We start from the raw sequence: 17,229 nt of genomic DNA, 5'->3' as shown, positions 1-17,229 counted from the left end.
ACTGAAAATACAGAAAGAGCAGATTATCATTTCAGTAACATTGAGTTAACTGACAAAACATTACTAAAGCTGGTTTTAACTACTGCAGGCTTTTAGCAATATAACTGAAATGGAAATGTGACTTTTTGATAATTTTCTCCAATATATTTCCTTCTACCTCATCATGGATTTTACATCAGCAGTAATAAAGGAAGCAGGCAACTTCGTAAACACGTACAGTTATATCTGAAACTATGCTCGCACACCTAAAAGTACCAGTAGCAGAAGCAACTGGAAAGAGGAGAAACTGGCATAAGACAGTAAATACCTTCTATGCTGTGAATATCATGTCGCCAAAGCTCCAGGTAAGATGACAACTCCTTGACCTCACTGAGGACTTTTTTCAATGATTTACTGCTAGTTCTTTTCCACTGTTTCCATCCAGATAAATATTTTATATCAGCCTGCTGACAGTCCCTAAGAATCAAGAAATACAGTTACCGAGCACAGAAGCGCTTTTTCACTCCATGTTACAGGGCCTAGCACAATGGAGCCTGCTTGCAGCCTTCAGAGGGATAGTAGAGTGCTAAAAGTTGGAGTAACACAAGCTCGCAGTCCCCATCTGTTCCTCCCGGTAACTGCGACATCAAGTTAATTCAAATATAGCACTTCCCCTCACAGAAAACACTTGCTTCTCTTGGAGGACAAAAAAAAAATCCAATTGACAATTGCGTAACACAGAAAAAATACGTAGCTGAACTTCCCGGTGGGATCTCAGGGAAGTTGCCATTAATGATTTCATATTCACAAATGGCTGGAAAAGGAAGAGAAGATTCTTTCCTCAAAACTTCTGACCAGAGCATCTTCACCAAGAGGCTCTTAAAAAACTTCTCTAAAATATTTAGCTTTCCTCTTTTAATGCTATAAATACAGCTGTTCAAAATAGAAAATTATTCTTTTTTTTGTAGAAAATTCACAGATCTCTAAATCAGAATGAAATATCAAAATATGTTGGGGAAAAAAAAGTAAAAAAAAAAACAGAGAGCTATAAAGAGGCTTAAATATTCCATTTGGATTTTACAATTTTAACTTTTATCTCACATTCCAGTACATAATAGAAAACAAATGTTTTCAAAATTATTCATTTTTCATTTTTCAGATTTTATAGCATTTTGAAAAAAATGTCAACTCAATGAATTTGAGCACATATTTCTTTGCCAACCTGTGCGAGGGTATATGGTTCTAATAATCAGCTGCAAACAAACACTGAGGATGTGCCACAAACTGTCTATAATTTTTAATTGCTTCTCACTTACAGATTTTCATACTATATGCATACCTTTGCATTTTAAAAATTGCTGCATGGTCAGCGACAGCATCAAGGAGAGTTCCGAGTGGCTCAGAGTTTGCATTTCATTTTTTCTTTTAAGAAACCTTAAAAACAACCCTACTTAAATGCATAAGTGACTCACTGCCATGCCATGCCACTGCCATGTGTGCTGTACATTGACAAAGTTTCCATATCCTTCTCAGCTAAAAGTAAAATTAGCATTTTGGCAGGAAGCCGAATTAAGCCCTATACGCAACAATCGAACAGGCAGCAGATGACCTCATCTAAAAGTGCAAATACAGCTATCCACAAAATGAAATCTTTTGAGAGAACTACAGGCTGCAGCGTGTAGTGTTTTAAACAGATACTTTGGAGAACTATCTGGCCCGTGTTTGGTCTGCATTTTAAATAGAGGCGTGGGCTGCATAGTCATCTGTGCTATAGAAGTTGAGTGTTCAGCTTTCAGGACATTTATATGAAGCATTTTGTGTTGGCAGCTGCTGCACAATATGCACAGATAACTGATCCACAGAAGTGCCAAGAAGCCCCACCAGAATTTCTTGGAGCTAAAAATGCGTAAACAAACTTGGGACATCCCAACACAACTCCTAACACACACCATGTCCACAGGACTGCAGTTCCTTTTTCTTGAAGAACTGAGCTTTAGACATCCAACTTCAAATAGAAATTCAATGTATCGAGCACTTTCCTTTACCATGACCCAGATCTTCTGCTGTTCCTTGTGTACAGGCTGTAGGGTTAAACTTAACTCCAGGGTCAGGCTGCAACTGGTTTCCCACTGCTCTTGCAAGTGAGTAACTCGTTCTCTGTGGAGCACCAGACAATAATTGTACTTTCACCTCTCTCCTGGATCATAACAACTACAAAGTACCCGATTTAAAGGTGCAGCTGCTCCCTGACAATGTAAAAACATACTGTATCCTCTCAACAGAGCTTTCAGGCCAGCAGCAAAGGCATGAGACAGCAAGCACAGAAATACAGGCAGGGCAAGGCACGCTCTTCACATCCCCTCCCTGCTGGGGGTTACCACCAGAGGGGCTTGCAACTGCTTACAGCTCACAGCAAAGAGCGATTTAAAAAGGGATACGGAAAAAGAAAAAAAGAAGAAATGGTCCTGGAAAGCTTCTTTCCACCTGTATTGAGCCACACCAGAGAGAGCGCAATGTGTTTGGGAAGAAGCCTCAAGAACAGGACCGCTCGCACAGCGGAAGGGGGTTGCTGATGACAGGTAACCCACAGTGACGCCTAAAAGCACAAAACCCTGAGGCAAAAAAACACAAAAAAAAGGAAGCCACTGAGAAACGCGTTTGGCTGCTGCACGTAATTCCCAGCTTTGATTCATTTCTTCCAATTCAACCTATCCTCCCACCAGTCAGGTACTGTCAGGTACGCTGTGGCACGAAAACCTGGGCAACTTCTCGCCAAAACCACGTACCAGAGGGCAAAACAGACACAGTGAACCCAGTTCTGCTTCAGCCTTCCACCGCACCTCTGTTGTGTTTAGGAAAAAGCAACTTTTAGGGGAAAAAAAAGGAGAAAAACGTGTGAAGATTAACCTTATTCTCCTCTTCTCCGCGATACTCCAGGGGTGCTCTCTCGCAGGGCGAGCAGCCAGCTCGCCTGCCTGCTGCTCCGGCCCCCAGGCCTCTGCGGCGCGGAGCCCCCAGGTGCCCCGCGGGGCCGCCCGCCGCTCCTGGGTGCCCCCGGCGTCGGCGCGGCGCCTCCGCGCCGACTGGCAGCTGGGCAGCTCCTGCAGGAAATCCACAGGTGCGGCGGGGCGCGGCTCCTCGGGAAGAAAGACCTCTGCGAGAGGGAAGGAAGCGCCGGGGCTGCGGAGCGGGGCTCGCCACAACATGGCACCCGGCCGCCCCCCGGCACCCCGCAGCGCCGCGGGAGGCGAGGCGGGGCGGCGGCGGCGGCGCCAGCGCCGCTCCCTCGTGTGTCTCCCCCCCGGCCCCGCCACCTGCCGCAGCCGCGGGCTCCCTCCCCGCCTGCGCCCCGCGGCGCTCGGTACCTGCCTCCGCCGCGCCCGCACGGCTGCCGCCGCCGCCGCTCAGCCGCCAGCCCGGCGCCTCCGCGGCCGCCCCGAGCCCGTTCATGTCTGCGTGGGGGAAGCCGCAGCCCCGCGCCGGTGCTGCCGTTTCCGGGCGGAGCTGCGGAGCTGCGGGGCGGCGGTTGCCGGAGAGCCGGCGCCGCCGGCGGGGCGGGGGCGAGGCTCCCCGCTGGGGCCGCCTTCTCCGCCGCGCCCGCAGGGGGCGCCCGCAGCCGCCCTCCCCGCGGGCGGGCCGGGGCCGGGGCCGGGGCCGGGGCCGGGGCCGGGCCTCAGGTGGGCGCCGCGGGGCCGGGGCCGCGGCCGCGCCTCAGGTGGGCGCCGCGGGGCGCGGGTCCCGGGCCGGGGCCGGGTCCGGGTCCGGGTCCTTCCCCTTCCCCGCCGCCGTGGCTGCCGCCGGCTGAGCGCGGGGCCTCTCGGGGCGCGGCGGGGGGCTGAGGCGCGCAGGGCCCGCTCCCGCCTGCTCCGAGCGCCCTCTCGTTGGCCCTGGCCCCCCTCCCTCCGTGGCATCGCTTTGTGTCCTTAAACCTGTAGGCTTAAAACAAGGGTTTCAGATTTGGGGACATCGGAGTCTCTTTCTTCCCCTTGCCCAAGGTTTTCGTTAAAAATACCGTGAAGAAACACAGCGGGAGGTAGCCGCCCCTAGCAGACCCCCCTCTCCGTGGGGATGAGGCAAGGCCCGAGCATCCCCGTCTTCGCAGCCGGTTGGCACAGAGACAGCCCTTGTTTCCGTGTCTTCCCTTACTATTACATGTCCGTGCTGGTGTTGGGTGCTCTAAAAACTTCCTGCAAACTCTGGTATTTGGTCAACTCCCGTTAGGTTGCGGGCCCAAACTCCCTAGCTGGTTCTGGGTGATGGGACGCGGTGACACGGGCTGCGCTGGAAACAACACAACTCTACCCTCGAATGTGAAAACTGAGCATGAACGGGAGCAAAGTCGGGAGGTGCTTGGATCTCTCTTTCCATCTGACGGTGAGGGCGGGGTGGTTTTTATGTTAATTTGTAGTAAACATCCCCAAGAGACTTATTTCTTGGAATAATTCTTGCCTTTAGTGTGAAAATAACAGCATGTATGATGAAAAAGAAAACCTCCGGTAGTTTCAACAGTATTACATTGCGGGGGGGGGGGGGGGGGGGGGAAGCATTTCTAGTGTTTCTTACTGTATTCTACTTGTACTTAAATCAATAACCAGATTTTTCCGAACATTCCTCATCTGCTTTCTGCAGTACTTTTAAAAAATAAGTCATCATTAGGTTTCAGGATGCTGAATCAGACATAAATGAGCACATAACTTACCTGTGTGTCATCAGCTCAAAGCAACTGCCAAATTGCTTTATTGGCAGTAAGAATCTATGTGAATAATCAGTTTTCATAATAAAACTATAAAAAGTTATTGATAAAAATGTAAATTCTTAAAGTAATTTAGAGGTACATGTTTATGATCAGTAAGTTGATGTATTAGTGGCAGAGGAGAAAGGTATATCTTAAGGGCAATTGTGAAATACAGAGGCATGAAATTAAAGCACAGCAATTTCCTTATTGCACTGAATTACTTTTAGGGAAAAAAAACCCAACAACCACCACTTTGTAGGTGTTCTTACCTTTGTGCTGGTAGATTGGTCTAGAATATAACTAATATGTTTTGTAGCTATTTTTCCATGAGAATAAACTATAACTTGCCCTCATCCTTCAACAGGTCACTTTGGAGGCTAGTACAAGATGGCAGGAATTCAAGCCTATTGCTTTTTTCCTCTTCTCCTTTTCACAGATCTCCAGAATGATTTTCCCTAGGTGGGATTTTTTTGTATAGCAAAGGCTGATGCTGTGTGACTGCTGCCCTCCTGGGAGGCTGGGCTGTGCTGCAGCTTGAGAGCATGTAGGATCGGCTTGTAGCCGAGAGCATGTAGGATGCCTCGGAGAAGCCCATTACACGGGTGGTTTTGGTTCTTTGGTTGAGTGTCACATTTCATGGGCTTCGTTTGAACAACTTCCAGCTGATCATTCCTGACAATTCAGGAGGTGGAAATTGAAACCCCTCAGTAGCATTCCTGAAAAATAATTTAGTATTGTTCAGCGTTCATGCTAAGTGTCTGATTCATATGCCAGACTCAAAAGTGTATTGCACCACCAGAGCCTCAGTACCCGCTTCCATTGGTCCCTTGAAGGCAACCAAGCGTGGGCTGTCTTTGTGTTTAGCTGTGAACACAGAGCAGGGCCAGTTCTGCTTTAAATAGGAATATGGATTGTGTAAGACTTCCCTAGGGGTGTCAGTTTTGCTTACTGCTAAGAGTACAAAGAAGAAAGGTAATACACTTGCTGATTAATTAGACTCTGAAACTCCGTGTGCTAGAAAAGTATTGGGTTAATGGCCCTGTGAGAACAAATTAAAGATTGGAGGAACTGAAACAAGATTAACTGCCCCAGGAATTTTGTGAGAACATTCTGTATTCTCTCTTTTTTTCAGTTGAGAAGGCTTTTTAGACACTTGGAAATGTTTCAATTAATTTTATGGATCTTGGTAATCCCAGGTGGGAAAACAGGAAGACAGACATACTGAGGAGGAGAGACCAGATGATTCTGCCAGAGCTTGACAGTCACATGCAGGGAGCGCGGCAGATTCCTCTCGTGCATTATTTGTCCAATGTACCTTATTCACAAAAGCAGCAGTTTTCAGTCTGTGCTGAGCATGGAAGCCAGCGGCATATACTGTTTCCCGTGATGCTGGAGATCCACCTGTCACGTTGAGTAACACCATGTGTTTCCAGGACACTTTTTCTTTTGTATGGTTCCTCTTCATAATGCCACAGCTCAAAAATGCTTCTAAACATTCAGGGAAGTTCTGAGTGATAGTTCTAATTTGGGAGGGAATCTTGTGTTCAACTTTCCCCCTGCTTTGTCCTGTGGCCTGTGCAGTATGCAGGCAGCTCCTGGATCGGTACAAGAGATCTGCAGACAAGTCCTCTGCAGTCATGCCAGGAATGTTGCTTTGGGCAAAACGTAATCTTAAAGTAGTGTTAGAAAACTTCACTTAAATCCATGTTGAATGCGTCTGGTACAGGATAGACATGTTTTACCCGGTTTAGGAGCTGGAAAAGCACTAGCCATTTGGTAAAAGTGATCCTCAGCCATTACAACAGCACAGCTTCTGAACATCGGGCAAATTGATTTGTTACCAATTCCCCACTGGCTAGTGAGAGTGCCTTTAATCCAAAGGTTGACAGGGGTATTTTTTCATTTGTTTGTTTTTTTTAATCTTGCTGACCAGAGAAGTTACTTAGGAATAGTTGCTGCAAGTTTTCAGATGTGGTTTTTTTTCTGGGGAGATAAAATATGCCAAAATCGTGTAAGAAGCTGTATTAACACAAAAGTGGCTGGGGTTCTATAATTCTGTACAGTACTAGCAAAAAGGAAAAAAAGTAATGGGCAGAGCACAGGTCTGGGACAGCAGAACCAGTCTTGTCCTTACCCTGTTTCCCTTTTCACCTGTGTCAGTCCCCGTGGTGGCTGTTGGGCCCCACATGCAGTTTTGAGGATGCTTCTCTGTTCAGAGGACAGTGTGGGCCTTCGGGAAGGGCGCTGGGCACCGGCCTGGCGGTGACTATTGTGCGGTGGGTGTGCTGGTGAGTCCCGCCGGCAACATCCAGCTGCTACAGAGAGTTAAAGTAATGGAGGCAACCCTGCTGAGCTGCTTTGGGACAGAGATTCCTGAAAGAGGTACCACTCCGGCACTTCGCTGGCTTGTCTGTATTGCACCCTGCGTGGTGCTCAGCTGTAGCTTTGTCCAGTCCATAGTTTTGCCTGTGTCTGCTTGAAAAGAAGACATGCAGGGAGAGGAGGAGTACAAGAAAAATCAGTGCCTCTGTGTCACACTAAGGAAGCAGCAGCTCCTTCTGGTCCATATAGAGTACAGGAAGATAGGGTTGGTATTAAATTCCCCATCCAGGAGCTGCTAATTACTGCCTGTATTTGTGTGAACTATTTTTTTCACCCGTAGAAGAGCCTTCCTGTAATAAAAATGTGAGGTCGAGATTGTTCTTTATCTCTACAAATGATTAATCCAGAGAGAAAGGTAACAGACACATCATGTCTGAAAACCATTTCCCTCTGTCCTTTTATTGTGATGTTATTGTGATCCAGGCCAAAAGCAAAGGGTGTTTTAATTCATGGAGGGAAGGAGACCAAGTATCTTGGAGATCAACGTGTTCTATAGCAGGTAACACGAAAAGGACTTTTTTTGGTGATTTTCCTTTCTCCCTTTGAGCTGGAAGAGCCGGACGTGAGCTCCCCCTTCCCGGGGCGGGTGCGGTTCCGTGCACAACCCATTCGGAGGGAAGCGGAGGGGAGCGAAGCGAAGCGAAGCGGGCGGCCAGGGCGGCACCCCCGGCACCGGGGCCGGAGGCGGGGCCGGGCACCTGGAGGAGCCGCCGCCGAGGCACCTGGCGCGGGGATCCGGGGCCGGGCAGGTCGCTGCCGGCGGGCAGGCAGGTAAGGGCCCGCGGCGGGCGTCTCCGGGGCCCGGGGCTGTGCCCCTGGCCGCTGCGGCTCTGCGATTTCAGCAGCGCTGGGCAGGGCCGGGGTCGCCGGGGGCTGGAGCTTGCTGGGGTCCCAGCAGGGTCGGCACCGGCTCCCCGGCGGCGGGGCTGAAGGGTGGCTTCTCCGCGCACCTGGCCTGGAGGAGTCACCCGAACTGCCTGACAGTTTACTAATGCTCGCTGCTAATTTAGAGTGGTAGAACTGTTAGGGCTGGACTGCGTGTGTGCTTAGGGATGTATTCGGCTTCTGCTGTCTGGGAGGTAAATAGACCCTCAGAGCGGTGCCCTGACCTTGGCATCAGCCCTGCTGCACGGCACCTCACAGCTTTATCGCTCCGTTCATCACATACGAGCTTCTGCTGTCCTCAGTTGGAAGGGTTGGTCCCATGGGGGATTAACAGCCACATCCTTCCCTGATGTATTTAGCCGGTGTGCCACACTTCAGTCTGTCAGGTGTTGCACCGCCCTTGCTGGGATCACCAGCTTGCAGCGTGACATCTGCTTTTGCTTTGGTGTAAGTTGCGTGTTGGGGTCTGCTAGCTAGTGAATGAGTGTGGCACTGCATTTTCCAAATAGCAGGTTGTGAGTTTTGTATGTTACAATAAGTAACGCAAAGCCAGAAGTACTTTTGTATTAAATAGGTGGGAAAAATCTCAGGTTTAAGTATTCATGTTCTTCGTGGTCAATCATTCTGTCACTCCCTCAAAACACACAGGCATACTATTTAAATACTACTCTCTTTTTCTTCAGTCTCTTCCTTTATGCCCTAACCTACAAAGTTTGAAATGTTTCTATGCAGAAGATTATACATACATCTAAAAGCCAAATCTTTACATCCAAGATTTTATTGCTAAGTTTCTGTCCCTTAGTAACGTAATGCTCTGTTAGTTATGCAAACCTGCAAGCAGTCCGTGGTGCTGCATGGGAGTTGTGCTAACCTCTGCTTCCACTGACCTAGTGTCACTGTGGTCTCCTCTGCCAGTCCTGGGACCAACAGCAGCCCAACCCTGCTCTGTGTAGCAGAAGCAGCCAGCCGGTGGCTCTAGAGCCATGTTGAAGGTGTGGTAGTTCAAGTGTGGGTGTCGTGTCAGTCCTTGCCCATGCACCACAGCCCTGGCACAGGATAAGGATAGCAGTGGACTGACTGTGCTAAGCGATGTAGTTGAAATGGCACCTTTTCCGGGCTGTTATGTCAGTATTCCACCCAAAGCAATTGATATCAATTTCTTTTTATTTTCTTTCTCCCCACGCCGAGCTTGTTGGGAGGACTTTGACTTTTGCCATGGAAGTAGTAAAGTGGTGAGGCAGTGTGGTAGGGCTGTATGGGCTGACGTAACAGGAACTAGTGCTCTACAGTGGTGTCCCCTTTCACGTTTTTGTGAAAAAGCCTCTAATTGTGACTTGTGTAGTCCATTGATTCTGTATGTTCATTGTAGAATAGAACCCTAACATACTAACATGTTACACTGCATTTTAATGTAGCTTTATTTTGTCTGAAAAAGAAGTATTTGGTTTACGTGAAATTATTTGTCCAACAATCTGAAAACTGCATGTAAGGATTTTGAAGAGTTAGGAGAAACCTGTGACAAAAGTGGTTCTCTTTTCTTCTGACTGGTTCTCCCCAGCCGTTGTCTAGCTTCTTAGGTGATTTGCTGGAATACAGTGAATAGCTTTTTGTTTTCCCTCAGGGTCATCTGAAATGCTGCTTGTGCAAATAGTAATGAGAGGTCGATATCTTAACAGGAAGTTAAGCTAGAAATTACAAACAGAACAATGCCCTTTTTTTAGTCCAACAACACCATGTATCTTTAAACCCCTGCTTATTATCTAAAATGACCCTATGCGCTGTTTTCATAAGCTTTTCCAATTGAACTTGTGAATGAGACTCCTGTAACTGATACTGCTCATTAAAGTATAATTTTAAGGTTGCATTTAAACTGTATAGGTATCCATTGCAAGTACAGAATAAACAAAGCTTTCTTTTAAGGGAAAACATTAGAACTGTTCTAGTAAACAGTATCTTATGCCTCTAATAGACCTGGTGTGGTAGGCTGCCTTTCCACTGAAAGCAGAAAACTAATTCCAAACAGGTACTCAAAAACTGGTTCCTTTTTTTTGTAACCAGACATTTCCTTCAAATACAAGTAGCCGGTAAAGTTGGTTAATAGACAGACTTCAAAAACCTGTTTGGCAAAGCAAGATTTAGTCCTGCTATATGCAAAGAATGTGATAGTCTGCAGTTTGGAAATTTAGTCACAAGACTGGCTTGCACTGATAGGAAGTGATTCTTGCCTCAGCCTTTTTCTCCCCATAATAGTCGGACTATGAGCTAGGTAACGTCTTTCAAGTATTAAAGAAATAATGCAGAGTTCTGTTCACAGTTTCTTATTCTTGTTAATCTTTCCTCTCTCTGCCAGGCATACTGTTCTTACTCTTCTGTTCCCTATTTCTAATTTTAGTGGTGAAAAATCCCTGATTGTTCATCTTTATGCAGTGCTCATAGTTTTCCCAATGGAGTAAGTGTGCAACTTGTGGTCAGACTTAAAAGCAACAAAGCAGCAAATGAAAAGAGACTTGCTCTCAAAGGGTGCTCTGGGAAAGGGATTAGATAATGCAAAATCACTGTGGTATGTACTTCAGTCCATAAGAATTGTGATTCTGTGGGGCCTTTTGGGTGGAGTAGCAGAGATTTGTGTGGTAGAGATGGGAGAGTACTATGAATTTCACAGAATTAATGAAGTATCTGAACTTTCATCCACTGCCATTAAGGAAAAACTCTGAAGTGTGTGCCATGTCTTTACAACACTTTACCGAACACTAAAATTTAACTATATGTTGTAACAATTTTTTGAATGTTTCAGGAGCATGTTTATAATAAAGGTGTCTAAACTCAGGTGAAGAGCCAATCTGGCCAATGCTGTAAAAGATAATAAAAAATGCTTTTATAAGTACATCAGCAATAAAAGGAGAGCCAAGGAGGATCTCCATCCCTTGCTGGATGCTGGGGGGAACATTGTCACCAAGGACAAGGAAAAGGCTGAGGTACTTAACGCCTTCTTTGCCTCTGTGTTTAACAGCCAGACCAGTCATCCCCAGGGTACTCAGGCCCCTGACCTAGAGGATAGGGATGAGGACAAGAATGGAGCCCTCATAGTCCAGAAGGAAGCAGTGAATGACCTGCTGTGCCACTGGATGCTCACATGTCTGGCCTTTTCGGCCAGAGGAGCTTGCCAAGCCACTTTCCATCATCTATCAGCAGTCCTGGTTAACAGGGGAGGTCCCAGATGACTGGAGGCTTGCCAATGTGACGCCCATCTACAAGAAGGGCCGGAAGGAGGATCTGGGAAACTACAGGCCTGTCAACCTGACCTCGGTGCCAGGAAAGGTTATGGAGAGGTTCATATTGAGTGAACTCCACAGGCAAGTGCAGGTCAACCAGGGGATCAGGCCCAGCCAGCACGGGTTTATGAAAGGCAGGTCCTGCTTGACCAACCTGATCTCCTTTTATGACCTGGTGATCCGCCTGGTACATGATGGAAAGGCTGTGGATGTCATTTACCTGGACTTGAGCAAAGCTTTTGACACTGTCTCCCATAATATTCTCCTTGGGAAGCTGGCAGCTCATGGCTTGGACGGGCATAGTCTTCGCTGGGTAAAAAACTGGTTGGGTGGCCGAGCCCAGAGAGTAGTGGTAAATGGAGTCAAGTCCAGTTGGCAGCCGGTCACAAGTGGTGTTCCCCAGGGCTCAGTTTTGGGGCCAGCCTTGTTTAATATCTTTATCGATGATCTGGATGTGGGGATTGAGTGCACCCTCAGTAAGTTTGCAGGTGACACCAAATTGGGTGGGAGTGTCGATCTGCTGGAGGGTAGGATGGCCCTGCAGAGGGATCTGGACAGGCTGGATCGATGGGCCGAGGCCAGTTGTATGAGGTTTAACAAGGCCAAGTGCCCGGTCCTGCACTTGGGTCACAACAACCCCATGCAACGCTACAGGCTTGGGGAAGAGTGGCTGGCAAGCTGCCTGGTGGAAAAGGACCTGGGGGTGTTGGTCGACTGCCGGCTGAACATGAGCCAGCAGTGTGCCCAGGTGGCCAAGAAGGCCAACAGCATCCTGGCTTGTATCAGGAATAAGTGTGGCCAGCAGGAGCAGGGAGGTGATTGTTCCCCTGTACTCGGCACTGGTGAGGCCGCAGCTGGAATACTGTGTCCAGTTTTGGGCCCCTCAGTACAAGACAGACATTGAGGTGCTGGAACGTGTCCAGAGAAGGGCAACAAGGCTGGTGAAGGGTCTGGAGCACAGGCCTTATGAGGAGCGGCTGAGGGAGCTGGGGTTGTTTAGCCTGGAGAAGAGGAGGCTGAGGGGAGACCTTGTCGCTCTCTACAACTCCCTGAAAGGAGGTTGTAGTGAGGTGGGGATTGGTCTCTTCTCCCACGTAGCTAGCGATAGGACAAGAGGAAATGGGCTCAAGCTGTGCCAGGGGAGGTTTAGGTTGGAAATTAGGAAGAATTTCTTCATGGAAAGGGTTGTCAAGCATTGGAACAGGCTGCCCAGAGAGGTGGTGGAGTCCCCATCCCTGGAAGTGTTCAAAAAACGGGTAGATGTGGCACTTCGGGACATGGTTTAGTCTAGTCTACCCTTGATTGGTTTAGTGTGGACCTGGTAGTGTAGGTTAATGGTTGGACTGGATGATCTTAAAGGTCTTTTCCAACCTAAATGATTCTATGATTCTATTCTAAGAAATAGAATCCTGCTTGAGACACTGCAAACATGAAGTAGTCAGCAGTCCTTCTCCAATTGCCTTATCTAAGCAGACACAGGTGATAGAAGGAATTTAACTTACAAACAAAGTGAACAGGATGAAAATATTGTAGTCTTATTATATTTGGGAGATGGGGGGAGGAAATTACAAGAGGAATGTTAAATGGAAAGGACAAGGCAAACAAGTGAGTATGTGCAAAAAATGGGTAAAAAGCAAGTAAGGAGCAGAGCTCATGATGCTGAGGCAGTAGCCTGGAGGCAAGGGGAGCAGCCAGCTGAAGGCAGAGATATTCCGACAGTAGGATGTTCCCCTGTGTCGGACAGACACTATTCTGTCTGCTTCTGCCAGCCTGCCTGGCTGCTCTCTGCACCCCACTCTCACCAAGAAGGGCTGGGAGGACAGGGAGGATGGGTTCTGAATTCTGGTAGGTAGCATTGCACCACAGGACTAGGGAATACATGCCTTCGTGAGCTCAAGATCCAACAAGCTGTTGGGGGAGACAGCAGCATTGCAACCATAATGGGGATGCTGTCACTCTCTCCTTTCCCTTCCCAATTTGGTTGTCTGTTTTTTGCCTATACAGCAGTAAGCAGATGAGTCATTAGTGCTACCACGTGTCATCTTTCACTGGGAAGATCTTTTGTAGCAGAGGCACAATTTACATTGTTGAAAGTAACTGAGGGTCTAAAATAACAAAGTTGACGTTGGCTCCTGTAATTGACCCTGGTGACATCAATAAAAACACAATGGAAGGCTGGTAAGAGGTGGTGTTTGCCCATGCAGACTGGGTACTTTGGCAATATGCATGAAAGGTAGGTGACTTTCATTTCTGTGTATGATTCATGCTTGTTTCTTTGCTAATATGTCAATTAAAGATCAGGTTTTCTTGAGTGTAGTGTTTGATTAGCGTCAATTCACAGGCTCTTTAGATTTTCTGAGAGGCTTTCCTGGTTTGTTGCAGCAGTGTTGGAACTTGAGATAGTGGAGCAGTAGTGGTCAGTACTGGAACCTAGTTGCTGATGCAGCATGTAATCTAGTTTTAACTGCGATCTGTCTCTCAAACTCACTTTTGGCTTCCAGAAATCAATCTGATTTTTTTCAGTATGAAGCTGTGTGGAACATGTTAAACAGGACAGGGATTCATGAATAAAAATAACTTAGTTAACAGTGAAGCCCTGTCCAGTCATACCCTACAAAACTAAAAGATCTTTATGGAAATAGAGCACATTTAACCTTCTGAATCAGTTCTTCCATGAGTTCTATTCCCTTCATTCAACACTATTAAGTCAACTGTGATGTAGTTTTTGAACATACTGTTTCCATTCCTCTTCAAGATTTGTGTCAGTAGAATGTACTTTATGTAATCCTTTTTACTGAGGGATTACAGGTAAAGGACTTGAAGGTGTAAGTGGCTTTCCTGAAACTTGATACCAGGAAAAAGTGCTATTTTAGCAAGACATTCATGTTTGGTTTATATTCTAAATGAGGATTAGTGTCTCTAGAAGAGAATTACCTGTACAGGAGTACAGGTAACTAACTTGGAATAACAGGAAACTGACCTGGAATATTTTGTCAAGGCTGTTGGTCTGTGACGTGAAGGCAGGTATTTTTCTGGGAAATGATCCAGAAGTATGAGTCTGCACTGCTTGAAGTTTCCTGTTCTATATCATTACAGTGTATGTTGAACTATTTAAGTGGAAAGCACCCGCTCTCCACCTATCCTGTAACTTATTTACATATTGATGATTATTAAACCCACTGATCTTAAACCCTTCTGGTCTCCAGAGGAGGAACACAAGATTTGTCTAGTTGCTTGCCGAAATCAAAAATGTCATCCAACAAATGGACACTGCTCTGCAAAGAGGAGATCTGTCAAGTTCCTGCTTTTTATCTTTCTTTCACAAATGACCTCTGTTCTCCACCTTTTTTTTCTTTTTTCCTTCTGGAAAATAACTTTTTAATGGGAAAGCTAAGTCTAAATGTCATAGCTTTTCCTGGAGCTATGGTTTACTGCATGCCATCGTAGGTCAAAAAGAATAAAGGGATGATTTAGCTTGAGTATTACCTGCTTTGGGTTCTTTCCAAGGAACTATGACTGGTCAGAAATTTATGAACTGCCAGTCCATCAAACCCCAAACCAAACCTGTAATGTAGGCATCTGATTTGATAAGAAGAGTTTCTCGTGATCTTTGGGCTTGAGATGGAGGAACTGGGTGGATTAGCATGCCTCCTGTGCACCCTTGGCATGCCACCTGGACAGCATTGGTATGCCACCCGTACACCCTGAGCATGTATGCTCATACACACCTCCATCCCACCTGAGAGTATTTATGTACCAGGTAGCATAGTAACCTTTGAGTGCCTACAGCCTCAGTCAGGAAACATATGGGTTATCCATGTTCACGTTCTTGCTCACTCCAAATACCTCAAGGTTTGGGACCTAATGCTCTCAGGTAGCAAGAGGAAAATCTCTAGTTTTTTCAGGAACAAAATGCGAAGATTTGAATTTGCCTCAGCGCACATGGGGAATTTATTTAAAATCCCTAAAACTTTGGGAGTGGAGAAAAAACAGAATGGCTTCAGGTGCTGGGTTCAGTGTTAGACTGTGAATGTCCCTGTGGATCTTCATAGAAATCCTGGTGTAAAGTGCATCTTCAGACTCAAAGGAAATAAAGTGGATAATGATGGAACCAATAGACAGTCTGTCTTGGGCTTATTTGAGTGTCTTAGCAAGCCTTTATGGATATGCCTAGAGGTCTGTAAATTGAGTGAGAGAAAGAAGTGTTTTTTAGTCAGGCTGATCTGTTTGTTCTGGTTGGTTGCACTTCAAGTTGGTTGATAGAGCTGGTTGATGCTTCCTACCAGCTTGCTTCTGGGTAATGCTGACTCTACACAACCCATACACTTCCATCAAAATATCTGTTCTCTCTGCAGTTTGAATGAAGACCAGGCAAGTTGATGAGCTCTCTCTATCAGTGGTCAGCTTTCCAGCTGCCTTGCTGGCAGGCTTCCCAGCTTTCTGGATGGCTGAGTTGGGTTCCTGGGAAACTAGTTAAAAAATAGAAAAATGTAATTTTGCACACTCTTCAAAGGGAATTGTCTGAGAATTTTCCTCCCCTGAGAAAGTAATCTTTTCGTCTTTAGCTTTTATTACAGTTTGAAATGTAAACCACTTTTATAGGGGGAAGTTTAGTTTTCCAAGCAACTCTTTGCAGAAGACCACAATTATCTTTTTCAAGAATTGCTTCCATGCTTTTTAATGGAGTATAAGGACAGAATGTACTAATTCCTGAAGAGTTTGTACAAAACTTCAGATGTATTCTAAGCTAGTTCTCAAAAGATCATCAGGAGCTAAGTGGTTCCTGTCAAAGAAGACCTACCTCTCAGGGGATTTAAACTTCTCATGACTTTAATGTAAGAGCCTTAGCTTCCTTGGGGTGTTTATTGGTTTTCTTTGGAGATAAGGCTCTGCTAATTACCTTTCTGAATACATGAGAATCTAACTCTGTCTCTGTAGGTGTGAAATTATTGCCGGAAAAAACACAAGTTTCACCTAGGGAACACTATGTTTATAGTTTCTTGTTGGCAGTAATCTCATTTCACTATTTACAGAAGGGATGGGTGATGCACCATATATTCAAATTGCCTGGTATGCTTTTTTACTGAGTGTTTGCTGAAGATGTAGGCCTCATAGCATGCTTCATCATGCTACAATGAAAGCGTAGACAATGTTCTGATTAAAATGTAGGTGTTTGAATTTGATCAACCACCTGTGTTTTTGTGCAAATCTCTTTGCAAGTCAATCTGCAAAACCTGCGCAGTGTTTTACAGCTGTATGTCACACTGCAAGATTTTAGATCATCTTCCAAGATCTTTAGATGTGTAAATGACACAAGAGTAATATAAAAGCTTCTTTTGGCAGAACAAGATTTTGACAAGCCTTCAGAAACTAAACACTGTACAATTATCCATTTTGAAGATACTTTTCTCCATGTGATCCTTCCTTTACTGCAGTAGAAACGCAAATAAAAAACACTGCAGACAGAAAAGTTGGCTGATACTGTACCATTAAATGAGATTCAGCTCTACTTTTCTACGAGTGGAGCTAAGATAAAAGCAGGGTCTGATAGATTTTGCCAGATGTGTCCTTTATTGTTTTTTTTTTTTTTTCCTTCCCTGTCACTGAGTAGCTTGCCAGCTGATCAAACTTGGCATGGTGCCTTAAGAACAAATGCTAAAAATTGCTCCCTTTTAAATTTTGAGTATGACTTTTGATTAATTGCAAGAACTACCTGTTTAATTTGGATTCTGTTTTTCTAATATAAGGTTGCCTTTTCATTGACTTACCTGGACTTCTTGTTTGTTAAACTCTGACCAAGTCCAGTTTGCTTAAGACTGAAATGGAGCACTCTGTGAGGAAAAAAAGCTAAAACCAAACCTATTTACATGATCGAGACATTAAGTCATTAGAAGAGCCCTTGTTAAGAGTGGGTCTCTAAATAATGTCAGTTCTGTACATAGCAGTGGTCCAGTGGGTCCCTTGTTCACAGCTAAG

Source organism: Pelecanus crispus, chromosome 11 (genome assembly GCF_030463565.1).
Source record: "Pelecanus crispus isolate bPelCri1 chromosome 11, bPelCri1.pri, whole genome shotgun sequence".
Taxonomy (NCBI): Eukaryota; Metazoa; Chordata; class Aves; order Pelecaniformes; family Pelecanidae; genus Pelecanus; species Pelecanus crispus.
Note: the sequence above shows the minus strand (reverse complement) of the source record.